Below are 14,509 nucleotides of genomic sequence, written 5' to 3' on the forward strand. Positions count from 1 at the left end.
CGGTGAGGGCGGCGGCAAGCTGATTGAATCTGGCCTCGAGGCGGGCGTCTAGCTCCTTTAGTTTATGGTCAAATTTTGCTTCGAGTGCTGCTAATTTAGCGTCTATTTCTGGGGGCACGGGAGGGGGTGTGGCGTCTGTGGTGCGCTGTTTCTTTGCAGGAGGGGTGCTCGAAGTGTCTGTGGATGATGAGCTCGAATTAATGACAGGGGGTGCGGGTTGAGGGGGCATGGAGGGGGCGGGGGTGCTTAGGAGAGAGGAAAGGCGGCTTACCTCGGCACGCAAGGCCTTGAGTTCCTGGTCTCTCTCACGATGAAACACATATGCGTTCGCACTGACCGAACGTAAGCAGCCTTAAGCGCCCTCTGGGTTTTTTTCTTGGCGTGGGTGAACTCGTTAGCCTAGGGACCCGATGACGTCACCAACAAGATGCTGAGAAATCTAGACGCGTCTGTGACGGCCGTAACTGGCCTACTTAACAAACAGTGGAAGAAGGGTGGAACACCCAAGAATGGAAACACCCCAGAATCAATATCTCTAAACCAGGCAAGAAGCTAACAGCCGAAAACCTAACACCCAATTCTCTCCCATCTTGCTTGGGGAAACTCATGGAACACGTAGTACGTAGTTCTAAACAGACTACAATGATGCACCGAAGATAGCGACCTCCTGCCCCCCCCCTCCCCTCCATGCTAGGAATCATGCTTTCGCTTAGCTATGAAGTGATCTCCATAATCAAGAACACGAGGACCATGTTTGGATTACACTTAAATTGTGTCTTTGACAACTTCTCACACGACGCCATAATTATCAATCTATCGAGGCTAAATCCAGGTTCCAGAACCTTCAAATACATAAGATCGTTTCTGGAGAAGAAAATGAGCTCTTAAGTGGAGTGCTCTCTATCACATGCCTTTGCGCTAAGGGGCTTCAAGATATTCTCGTGAAGCTGCTAGTCAGTAAAATGAAAATCAGTGTAAAGCGTACCTTGTTGAGCATAGTTTAGTCTCTTGTTTTTTTCTAAAATTACACGTTTTTCCGAAATCAATATTGAAAAATTTTATTAATAAGCCCTACCTATTATACTAGTTTTGCATAATGACGAAAATATTATAGACGAGAGCAGACTGCGCTCAACGGGACTGATGTGGTTTAAGTCCTCTACGGCACAAACTCTTTCTTAACACCTTGTTCATGTATAACTGGGACACCTGCTACCTGCGTTATTTGTACTATGAAAAAGGCTTCCACTTCGAACTGGGCCGCACCGAGCAGCACCAAAAGAGGGCAGGCGTGCCTAATGAATTATGCTGCTCCCTGAATGTCAATAGCTTGAAGGTAGTGAAGGGCGCTCGCAATGTTATTAGTTTCATGGACTGTTGCCTTGCATTCGAGTAAAATTCTGCTTTTTTATATAATTGCATTGCAAGGTGCCGCAGCTGAACTTAATAACGTCGGTCGCTAGACGCCCATTCTTCATTTTAGTGATATAGGCTGGAAAATAAGGAAGGAGTTTAAGAGAAATTTTTCCCGAAATAAAGAATTTCATATCCTTTTTTTTGTAGGCCATGAACAAATGTCGCCAACTGACACAAACAAACATTGAATGAACAGCTGTGTATTGTATAATAGATTATGCTCATTATACGCAATGTATAATGCATTGCGCGGTTGCCTTTTTTTGTTGATATTTGTAAGTCTTTTATACTCCTAATATCGTTTGCCTTCTTTCCTAATGTGGGCGAGGAATGACGCCTTTGGGCGCTGCATGTACATGAATGTAATGAAAACTAATTTGTTCGCATGTGTACTTGGAAATTACGTTTGACCAGTGGTTTGAAACTATATCACCATTGCACAGGAATCTAGATTTGAAAACTATTGCGAACCATTTTCTCGCATGTATCATCATGCGACTACTCGCCACCGACTTTACTACGTGTATGCCAGAAAGCTAAGAAAGAACAAAACACGTTTGTTACCTTGGAGCTAAAATGGAGACCTAAACTTTTTCTCCAATGTCTAGATTTTTCTTCCTCTAAAATCCTTGACTGTATTAGATTTTAACGCTGTGCCAAAGCGAATCAAGAAAAATCATAAGCTACCCGTCTAAAAACTTTGCCGTTATATTTATGTGATACACTCGTAGTTTTTACGTCATAGCTTAGCTAACTGTATTGGTGCTCTTGATGCTGATATTTCTGAGGCCTTCGTTCTGGCTTTAAAGCACTCTTTCCATTTGTGATGATCATTGTGCTCCACTATCGCTGTGCATCGCCATAATAACTGAATAAAAAGATAAAAAACATAACCTCTCTCTCGTTATGTCCCCAAACACTTTACTCCTCCGGCATTGAAGGAGTGCTCCTAAATTCAACACCACCGTCGAAACTGTACCCTACTGCAGAGAGCGGTAAAATATGTGCTACTTACATCATCTACACAGATATGGCCCTCGGCGGCCTCAGAAGCTCATAAGAAATAAAGGAATGAGGTACCTTTTATAGGATTAACAATGCAAAGCACGAGTCCCAGCTTTTATTCAATGACTGCGTTAACAAGGGCATTTCACAAAAAAGAATGCGAGAATCGTAGTAAATGTAATGCAATATTATCAATTACACTTAATACTAAAACTCCCATGTCATCTTCCAGAAAGTATTATTTTATTAATATTTTTAAAGAATGTTGCTGAAATCTAGCGCGGGCAACTCATTCTATTCGTTGCAGTGGTGAATATGCTCTGACACAGTCAGATCGAAATCGCTCCATTTATTTCAATGTAGACCAACAAAATATTGTTTCTTTTTTAGCTTAAAAATGGCAACCTATCTTTTATCCACGTCGAATAACTAGTTAGCTATTCTGCCAGCGTCTGAACTTATTTATACGCAAAAACGCTAATGGGAGTCGGTTCGAGGTAGAAACGGGCGCAGTAACAGCCTCATTTCTTGTTCTACACCAGAAGCGCGCCGTGAAGGAAGAGGTGATCGAAAGAGAGAAAGAGGTGTTGTAGTGCACGATATCGGAATAATTACGAACGCCCAGGTGTATTTAAAGTGCAGTGATATTGTTCTGCATACTGGTGCCTTTTGTCTTTTTCTTGCTAACATATATTCAGTGGTGTCTAATCAAGTCCTACCAAGCCGCCGCTTCCCAACATGGGTTCATGCCCTTTTTCTTCCTAAGTGTGCAACATGAATGAAGTTCAGAAATAATTCTACTCTATTTCTCATACCAGCTGTCATACCACTCAATAGCAAGTGCAGGTCAAAACAAGAAAATGGCATAATTATCGCAATCTTCCAGAGTCGTCGAGTTCATTACCGTTTGGCGGAAGTATCTTGAGTGTCTGGCACTCTTAGAAAAGAAAATCATATTCTTTTAATACACAGCCGAAGAAAATTGCTATCATAGTGCACGATCATTAGGCTATAATCGCTTTAAAGCAGGTGGTGAGAAGCGGCTGCTTCTATAAGACTCGTCATTATGTTTGTGTGTAACTGATTTATGTATTATAAACGTCAAATATTGGTATAGCCGCTTCCATCCAATTTCCCCTTTCGCTTTATAGCTCACGCTTAGGTGCCTTGGCACACAAGGTATTTTATCAGCTACTCTTAAAGGCTTCCCTATTGAAAAAACTCTGCGTGAGTTTGCACGAGAACAGTGAGTTTTGTACGATCACGTTCATTTTGCACACAAATGCGCAGAAATTGTGCGTTACCTGTACGCATTCTCTGCGTCCTGTGTGTACATATGCGCGTACTGTGAGCTGATAGACGTTAACGCACACTCTTTGCGTGTAAAAAATCGTGGACTCTCGTGGAGAACTCTCTGTACGTGGACATCTGCGTGCTGAGAGGGGGCTTGCCGAAGCTGTGCGTGCTTATGTGCATACTGAGCAAGCTCAGTGAGGCTGCGTGTGGCCATGTGTGCGTTTGCTTGCTTAGTAGCAACTTGTCGAGACTGTAAAGGCCCATTTAGGGTGAAAGCAAACAAAGTTCGAGCATTCAGTTAATGATTACTTCTCAATAATGCGCAATAAGCTCACGTTTTGCTGTTTTATAATTTTCGTCTTGGCGTAAGTACCCATTAATCATTTTCAACTTCAGCAAACAAATAACCAAAAAATTATCTTTTAGTGCAAAATGGTTTCCTTCGATACTGCAGGGACCTGTACATGACAACATGCACACTGAGCAAGAACTTGTCAACATTGCAAGTTCATAGTAAAATAATGTAAAAAACAAGCTGCTAATGACTCTTACAGCATCCTTCAGTTCTTCCTTTAACCAATTCTGAAAGTTACAGATATCTTATAGATGCATGATGAAAGCCATCCAGAGCACTTATGTTGTTGCCCGTCATGCAGACAGCCATATTTCGAAATCAGAAGCAACACAACCATTTGTTGCTTGCACTCGAAAGGAGTCAATCAATGGGATAACTCTGAAAGGGCAACAGTGTTTGTTAGGTGCAACAAACAAGCTTGCGGATATAATCAGGTTCAATCAAACATGACGTGCAGAAAGCAAATTGTGAGCTGTAACAGGAATGTTACGAGGCAATTTCCAAAACCATTTCCAAAGCAATTTCCAAAGTCATTAGCATAAATTTACATGCACGTAAAAAGGCCATGTAAGCCTACACGAAAAGACAGTTTTGAACTCACAGTTGGTGTCAAAAGTTCAGAATTTAGTGCCCTCTCTCAAATTCAGTGACAAATCACAGATCGATTAATTAATTCCCAGTATGGCTCCAGAACAAATGCAATGAATCTCAAATGTGCGAAGTATATATACCACACATGTTGCCTGATTAGCACCAGCATTGCATGATGCATGACGAAGTATCACACTCTTCATTCTTCTTCAATCTGTTTTGAAATTTGCACTACCACAAAGACCATCTGGATGGACTATGATTCCATCATATTGCTGAGAGTCACATTCGGAGACCAAGAGCAACACAACAGTGTGCTGCACATGAGTGGATATAATGCACTGGGACAACTGTGCACAGTAAGGAACGCTTGTAAGGCGTCAGGTATTTGCTTGGGGAATGTAATCGAGTTCAGTCATGTTTCATGTGTAGAAAGGAAGATAAAAGTTGTAGCAGAACTATGAAATCCAACATCCAATACTGAACTTCCCCAGGTGATCTACACACACATAAAAAGCACGAAAGGATAAGCTCAGCGGTACTGTTAAGTTTGATGCCCCTAGAGGTTTGACTTGCGCGTCTGTATGCAACCATCAGATACCATCTTGAAGTTACCAGAATGCCCAAAACAACTTTGTTGAACTGTTCTACTCTAAACTGAAATACTTTTCCTTAAAACATTTTTTTTGCGACATGCTGTGTAGCTAATTATAAAATAAAGAAAAGAAGCTGATAAAATTTTCTCATCTGAAACGTACTGATAAGTACACAAATCTGAGTGCTTTCAAGAGAGGTGACGCACCCGGTATTCAGTGTCCAGAAGCACACATAATGCTGCAGAATCCTATAGCAAGAAAATTTCTTTTAGTTGACAGATGGCTATGTCTGGTTACAAAGTCAATACCAAGTAAGGCACATATCCTAACCTGCAATTACATGAAGCTGCACGTGCTTCATAGGCTGTAACTCCGCCAATAACTGCTACATATTTCCCACCTCTAGCACGAGTGCGGAATCAATATACAGCATGGAAACAGCAGTTTTGTTGCTTTAGCTTCTTTACTATGCTGTTTAGGCAAGGGACGAGTTGAAATATTTGCATGGGCAGTTCTCGATTGAAGTAACGTAAAAAAACATCCGCACTCCTTTCTGCTGAAGCGACTGGTGGACCACTTTTGCATGTCGCATCTCGTATGACTTGCTAAGGGTCCAGACTGACACGCGCACTTCGTCAAACCTTCACACAAAACACTCTTCGCTTTTGCTATAAGCTCCGGCCACAGGCAGTAAGTGTCCCGTCACCGTTCACATCGCAAAAGAAGGCAGCGCTCGCAGGCGGTCAGTTTGAGCTGACAGCGACAGGTGTTGCAGGCACACCCCGACTAAGTTTCCAAGGAAGCCACACTGTAGAAGGGCGCCGTCTTGTAATCGAAACACACCACAGAAACAATGGCCACTGTCGCTGCTTATGAGCCAGGCATTTTTGCAACGAAGTTAGCAGTGCAATAGGCCGAAAGGTTCGACTCATCAAACGACGGCACCGCACTGCTGACCTCAATATCGTTGTCGACCAGACATCCATAGCACATATGCCCCGACGGATCGCTTAATTGGGAGCTGCTACTACTCTTGGATGAGAGCGCGCCCACCGGCAGCACACACCGGTAATCCTTCTTCTTTTGCGATTCCAGCACAGTAACAGCGGCGCGCAAGACAGCCCAGCAGCAGCACGAGAAAACAAGCAAAGCTCACGGCGGTGATCTCAGAAACCATGCAGCATGTCGGATAGGCTTTGGATTTGACGAGCTAGACCATGCCCACTCACGCACGCACGCACGAATGTACCGACACGCATATTAATGCGTCCATGCGTCACAAATTTCCCAAGTTTTTAATGCTAATATGTGCACAAGAACTTAATTATTTTTGTAACGAAAGTTTCATTTGGTTTTAGTTCTTTGCTATCGCACTGCCCAAAAGCATAGAGCCCGAAAGAGACGACCTGGAGGAATGTCTGGAGGCGATGCCTTTCTAAACAGGCCGAAGGAAGCCGGAACTGGCCGAAGCGCTAGCCAACGAACGCAGCGTCTGGGGAGGGACAGCATGGCGGTCAGCGTTACTACGTTTGTCGTGGTCCTTTGTGGTGCCGAGGGCGTGAACCATCGCTGGCATGAGCATTTGTCACTCTTCCGATATGTGATGTGCCGACAGCAGTGAAATTCGCTGGTGCGATGTACGAAAACGTGGTAAGGTGCTGAGTAAACCTGTGTTTATAGCGTGCGTCAGCGGGCTCGACGGATAGCGCGTCGTCCTTTGCGCGCCTTCACTGGAAACGCTATGCTGACGGTGGGGCTCATTTCCTCCATGGCGGAGCAGCTGGTGGGAGACCACTACCCGGGTGACATCTCGCATCTTGGGGGTAAGTTAATTTTCTTCGAACCTGTTCATTGTTTCAAAGCCTTTGCGCACAACTGGCCACGTCAACACAGCTAGTACAGAGACGCGAAGACGCAGTGCCTATCGCGGCAGCACGCAGCGCTGAAAGGTTGTTTGCTGGCGGCACACGGGCATGAATGCGCGTGTAGTGTCAGTGGTCACACGGTCATGGTCAGTATGCCATGCAAATATGCACAGCTGATCCGATCGCGGGGTGCACGATATCGGCGCCGTACTGCCGCCGTACTGCCATTCATCTCTCGCCGAGAATGGAATATGTGCCCACCAATAGATCTTCGGCCCGGGCTTTACATTCTCGCCGCATGTTACGCTCTAATTGAAGTAACAGCGCTCGAGCAGTTTAACTACGTAGACTGCGATTCAGCTGTATGCGTTTGGATTGAGCTTCCTCCTCTTTCACTTGTATTTCACTTGTACTTTTATAAATTGTGTATTTAAGGTACGAAGCTCCATATGATCCAGCTGCGTTCGTACTTATAGCCGAGCCAGTGTAGTCGAGCCTTGAATAGCAGAACGGTGAGATAAAAACAAATTGCTCTGAAGTTTTTCGCCTCTATTTTGGCATTCGCTTTTTCATACTTTGGCTCGGAGCTGAAATGGTACAAACAACTGCAAAATGCACACAGGTGCCCTAGCTCCATTTGCCCTAAATCCCGAAGTTGCAGTGAAATTTAAGGGTAATTGAGCCTTTAATATGTACGAAGAATAAACTTGATGCTGAGGTACCTCTCCAATACCTTACTTGATGTTAAAGGAAAAAGTGTGGTTTTTCTGCAATTGGCACTATTAATTCATCATACCTGTGAGAATGTGAAATCAGTGCTAATCATGCCAGATTTCAAATTGAGGGACGCATGCAGAATTTGAAGCAAACCAGCCTTCTACTGAAAATATCGTTCTGCTGTGGTCTGTTCTTTTTAATGGTATCATGTATTGTAGAAACGATGCTGGATATCGATATGCAAGTGATGTCTCGTCTGAGGCTAGGTTGTGAATGACTGCCGTGGTTATGAATTTCTTGTTGCCTGGCCCACTTCGAAATGTGGTTAAACAGTTGTGTTCCATTCTGCGACCGGCTCCTTTTTGTGCCTTGCACTTTGCCTTACATGCTTGATTCTAGTCCATTTTTTGCACTGTGCTGCTGTTAAATGTGTCTTTTTACCTTGCAGCAATCTCCACATAGCTTTACCAGCAATGCCTCTTCCAAGCTCTCCAGTATGGCTGTGCCAGCCTTTCACTCGGTGCTAGGATGCCCAGCAAGCAAGCAGGCTTTTGAGGTAAGCACTGAAGACATCTTCCGACACAAGTAGCTTTTATTTTCCTAGTCCACTGCTACTTGTGTGACCCCTCCTTATGTTGATTTTGGCAAGTTAGGTTGCCTATTAAGGGCTCTCTTTTGTTTTTCACCTGCTGCTGTGGCCTACTGCATTGGTGTTCGGCTACTGAGCCCAAAGACGCGGGATTGAATTGTGGTGGCTTCGTTTCGACAAGGCAAAATGCATATTTGCTCGTGTGTTATGCAATGTCAGTGCATGTTAAAGAATCTTTGGTGGTCGAAATTTATGCACAGCCCTCCTCTATGAATGGAGCTATTGTTCAACTTTGAGGCATGAAAGGGACACTGATGGCAAGCTGAAGTTGACCTGTGATGATGAAGTTCCGCATCCTAACCACAAAGACGACACTTTTTCTGAATGTGGAGCTTTATAAGCCAGAGAAAGCAAAACATACAATTTTCATCAGCACCGGCTAATTTCGGAAGTAAATTGCGATGCGCTGACTCTGTTTTTTTTTTGGCACAGATTCCAGAGGCTAGGCTGAACTGCCATTCACCTCAGAACGGTTATCATGGAGTCCTTTGTGTAGACTTCATGAGTTCAAATCGAGTGGCGGGAAAATTTTTAAATGTAATTTTTGCGCCAATCATTGTGTTGATGGCCTTTGCACTGCTGTTAAAAACCGGGATAGCAGTATGGTATCCCATAAAACTAGGTTCAGGACTTGCAGGAAGTGGTTTATCACATTCCGCTAGCTTGTGCAAGAAACTACTTCAGGGATATGTGCAGGTGTCTTTAATGTGTTCCTGAGTGAGCACTAACTCGTTAGAGGGAAGGCAGCTTCTAATATGGCACTACAGTGCCAATGTCGTGAGTGTAAATCATAAGATGACCCATCAGTGTGTACGCCTGATTTCTGTGACACTTCAGTGGTGTATAGAAGTGGTAAACAAATCTGTAAGGTATTTGATGCATATCTCCAAGGCAACGGCTGTATGAGTAGCGAAGCCATTAGTCAATCTTCAACGGAAAGAATTTTCTCTTTTAGATGACGTGCTTGTATATCAGTGACAGTTATTTGTTGTCCTGCCTTTCGCTGGTGTGGGTCATGTGTGGCGCATCTTCATGCGAGCCTTCTTTTCCTTTACAAAAAATTCAATTGATAGTCCAACCTGTTTTCTTCTCTTTTCCTGTGTTGCATCTTTTGGCTGGTTTTAAATCTGTAACTCAGCTCAGACCATGATAATTACAGCCGGTAAACAGGGCTACTGAATGTGAGCTTGGCATACATGCATACTGTATGTGTGAAAGTGCAGTTTACAATATTCAGAAATGCTTGATAGCCTTACAAGCATCTAAAATTTTGTTGGAATTCCTATTTGTTCTCTGTTCAAGTGTCGAGAGTTTTTCCGCTTCATCGTGTGATTAGAGCCACTTTGGTACTTAAGCTGAAATCTTTTCTTTAGCCTGCATGTTTCTCACTTTTGGGACAGAAACGTGGAGGCTAATAAAGAGAGTTCAGCTTAAAAGAGTATAGACACCTAATCTTGGTGGCATGTTTTCTTCTCTATAATGATGCGGAAGACACTACTATGCATGAATCACCATCTGGTATTCGCGTGAGACCGCTAAATAATTTATAATCAAATTTTTCTGCCGTCCTGCTTCGGTGAACAATTTGACTATGGCTATGACATCAAAGAGAGCTTATAGGTCACGTGAGGCGTGGGAAAACTGCACTTATAATCGCTGCTTCATCATTTTAATTCGCTACAGCGCTGACGCCAGCATTCCTTAAGAGCCAGAAGTACCAATTGTATTGCAGTTTTTCATGCCTCACGCGACCAATAACCTCGCTTTGACGTCACAGCCACCATTCAGCTGTCGAAACCGAAACAAATACAGCAGGAGAAAGAAATTTGATTATAAATTATTTAGCGGTCATAGGAGGATGCCATGTGGTAATCCGTGTATAATACTTTATGCCTTATTACAAAGAAAAAAACACGTGCCAAACGATAAGGACAGCAAAGTGAGCTATGGAAAGAAAAATGATAAGTCTAACATTAAGAGACCAAAAGGGGGCGGAGTGGGTGAGGGAACAAACGCGGGTTAATGACATGCTACTTGAAATTAAGAGGAAGAAATGGGCCTGGGCGGGGCTTGTAATGGGAAGACAACATAACCGCTGGTCCTTAAGGGTAATGGAGTGGATTCCAAAAGAATGCAAGCATAGCAGGGGGCGGCAGAAAGTTAGATGGGCGGATGAGATTAAGAAGTTCGCGGGGATATGGTGGCCACACCTAGCAAAGGACAGGGTTAATGTGGAGACATGGGTGAGTCCTTTGCCCTGCAGTGGGCCTAGTCAGGCTGATGATGATGGTATGTGTCGCACCTGCTGCTTCGTTCTGTCAGCTGGCCCATGCTTGGCCGACCAGACTAGCCAAATTTGTGATGTGGGTTTTCTATTGCACCTGCATTTCTGTACACAGAGGACTTGAATGGTAGCAGGCGATGCTGTGCATGTGTTCACGCCACAGCACACATGACCCACACTGAAAGCTTCTCTGCCTTTAGTAAGACAGCTGCATCAGTCTGGGGCATAACGTATCCCAGTGCTAGAGTATGAGTAAATTGCTCTGGAATTTTAATCTGGTATCAGGTAGCATAGCGCAAAAGAAGGCTAGCGCGGCTGCCTAATATTCTCTTGGGCAGCTGTGTTGGATTTTCAGTGCCTGTTAGTGTAATCCGTGAAAGTTCGCTGTAACCCATTCGTTTCGATGTAAATTAGGAAGTCCTTAGAGCCCTGTACTTTTTAATGATAATAACAAGGTAATGCAGTAATTCAATTGTACCTGTTCTCTTTCAACACAGTAAAGTGCTGCTGGGTCGAGATCACAGTTTTACTTTGTAGGTGTGCTCAGGCTGTCATCATCATCATCAGCAGCAGCAGCAGCCTGACTACACCCACTGCAGGGCAAAGCCTCTCCCATGTCTCTCCAATTTTGTCTGTCCTTTGCCACTTGCGGCCACTGTATCCCCACAAACTTCTTAATCTCATCCACCCACCATTTTTTCCTGTGTGTGTGTCTTCTTCGCCATTCTGAAATTCAATCATACAAATGGATTGATGCACGTAGTGTCAGGTGCGTAATGTGATACCACCAGCTCACCCCAGGCTGTGCTCAGATTTGCCTCATTGCTGCAGGAGCAATAAGGCAGACTTGAGGCTGAGTGGTGCAAAAACATGATTTTTCAAGAATGTCTTTGTGGAAATTGCAATTAATCATGTGAATTTGCTTTCATTTTAGGAGCTGCACACAAGCTGTGCGCCTTTCCATGCTGATCATGCTGGCCAGGTACGCTTATGGTTACATTACTAGGTTGTTTTCATAATGGCAGTTGTGAATTTCTGTGTGGTTTTAAAACATAAATTTTATAAGTATTTGGCCTGCCACAAAAGTATAGTGGTGCATTCAAGGCCAGTGTTACAAAGGGATGTTTTGATTGCTGCAAGAACTTGAAAGCCCCTGTGTGGTCACTGTGGAAGGCACCCTCCCTACTTGGGAATTGCTATTTGGGTTACTCCGTCATTTGGCAGAGGAATAGTGTATAGAGATAAGGGATGGAAGAATGCTTCCAACTAAAGAAAAAAATCCAGCAAGCAGTCATAGAAGCAGAAGTACAAAAATGGCAAGGCTTTCTCTAATTTACATCGAATCTTTTTCACTTAGACTTCTTATTGCATAGAACGGCTGATGCTTGGCTTACACACATATTTTCTTTAGGTATGCAGTAGGTCTCACATTCTTGTATGATATGGTCACGGTGCCAAAAAATGATGGTGGTGTTAGAAAACTCGGAATATAGAGGAATTTTATTGCTGACCTTATGGAGAACTATGGTAGCTGTGCAGTCGTTATAAATATCTTCCAATATTTTCACATAACACTCTTCTACACCCTGATTCCACAATGCCTGCATGACAGCTGTGGTTCCACCGAGTCAATTGCTGTCTGGTAGTCAATGAAGGCTATATATTGGGGTTGGTTATATTCTGCCCATTTCTCTATCACCTGATTGATTGCATGAATGTGGTCTCTTGTTGAGTATCCTTTACGAAAGCCTGCCTGATCATTTGGTTGATTGAATTCGAAGGTTGTCCTGACTCTATTAGTGATTACCTCAGTAAATACCTTGTAGACAATGGATAGTAAGCTGATCGGTCTGTAAATCTTCAAGTCCTTGACATCTTCTTTCTTATGAATTAAAATAATGTTCGCATTCTTCCAAGCTCCTGATACACTCGTGGTCACGAGGCAAGCGTGTACAGGGTGGCTAGTTTCTCTAGCACAATCTCTCCTCCGTCCTTCAACAAATCTGCTGTTACCTGATCCTCACCAGCTGCTTTACCCCTTTGCATTGCTCCTGAGGCTTTCTTTACTTCCTCCCTCGTTACTGGCGGGATGTCCCATTGCTATGCTCTACTGCCTCTCTCCGTAACGTTCTGATTACATTCACTACTGTAGAGATTTGTGCAGAACTCTTCGGCTACTTTAACTATCTTATCCATATTGCTTATGACATTGCCCTCTTTGTCTTTTAGCGCATAAATCTGGTTTTTACCTGTGATTAGTTTTCTCTTCACTGATTTTAGGCTACCTCCATGCTTTAGAGCATGCTAGGTTTTCTCCATGTTAAACTTTCTTATGTTGGCTACCTTGCACTTATAAATAACTTCGATAGCTCTCCTAGTTCTATTCTATCTCTGAAGTTAGACGTCCTCATGCTTTGGCGTTTCTTCATCAGACCTTTCGTCTCCTGAGATACCTTGCAGGTATCCTCTCGAATGATCTGACCACCTACTTCTGCAGCACGCTGCAATGAATTTAAATATGTATTTAAAGATAACAGTTAAGGTGGGAGATTGAGCTTCGAGATTTGCACTTCAACTCGAGAGTTATGCCACTGCTACACAGAATGCTTGATCGCCGTAGAGATATTTCATCATCTCGCACCAAGCTTCTGTGGCGCCACTGTCACAGTTGATAATTTTGCTGGGAAGCTGTTGTAGCGCTCACACAGTTTTGAAAAGGTGGTATTCATTGTTTTTGTGCTATTGGCAACAGTGATAATATGCTTGCTGCAGTGTTTTGTGGCTAGCCTTCTTTTTTTTTAGTGAACTAAGTTGTACATTTCATGTTTAGTATTCTTTCAGCGATTAAATTGCTTTGATTTTATTCCTTAGTGTATAGTTGCGAGTGCTCCATGTCTGAGTGCAAATTTCTACCACTGAAAAGCCTTCAAAATCTTAATAGATGTTCACACTATTCTAGGGACTCAGTGGCTATTGGAAATGCCCATTTAGCTGTATTCAAGTGCCGTTGAGTTAATAGCCATTTGAAAGCCTTCAAAATGCCTGTGTGACACGGTTATTAGATTTTGTGCAGGTTTGATGCTGAGCAGTCTGCGTGATTGAGTCGGGCTTTCCAGTGTCTGTATTTCAAACCTGAAACTTTTCGAAATCATCATTAGTTCATTAATGGAAGAAGTACTTGTGCCCTTTTCTGGAATTTCCAGAAAACAGATTAACTGAATTTTTTTGCATATACTCCTACCTTTTTGCAGGTGCTGCATAGTGAGAACCTGTATCAAGACGCCAACCTGCTGGACTTGGAGAAACTGAAGAAATTGTTTAGCCACTGTGTGGCATCCATCATGAGGGATGTGGCATTAATAAAGCCAGTTAAGGTGACCTTATCTATGTCCTTTTGCAAGCATGCTACACACATGAGAGCCATCCCACGAAGCACCGTTTCTGCAAAGCTTGTTATCTCACAACATGCATGCTGAATGAGGCAGTGACAGACAGATGAGGAGGCCTTAATGCAGTACATTAGTGTACCGTGTTGAGCAGTGATGTAGGAGCCTTGCAGCCATGCAAGGTATTATCGGTATCATGACGGTAACTTCATTAGACACTGTCTAGTGCTCTGTGAGCCAGACTCGGCTCTTGAACATTCTGGGACTCACCCTTGGCTCTCGGACATTCTGGAAGCCTCACCCAGCTTGCGCATATTACGCGAGGATGTCTCCTGCTGTACGAGCCTTA

This window comes from Amblyomma mixtum, unplaced genomic scaffold (assembly GCF_055824585.1).
Source record: "Amblyomma mixtum isolate Tamu unplaced genomic scaffold, ASM5582458v1 scaffold_28, whole genome shotgun sequence".
NCBI lineage: Eukaryota > Metazoa > Arthropoda > Arachnida > Ixodida > Ixodidae > Amblyomma > Amblyomma mixtum.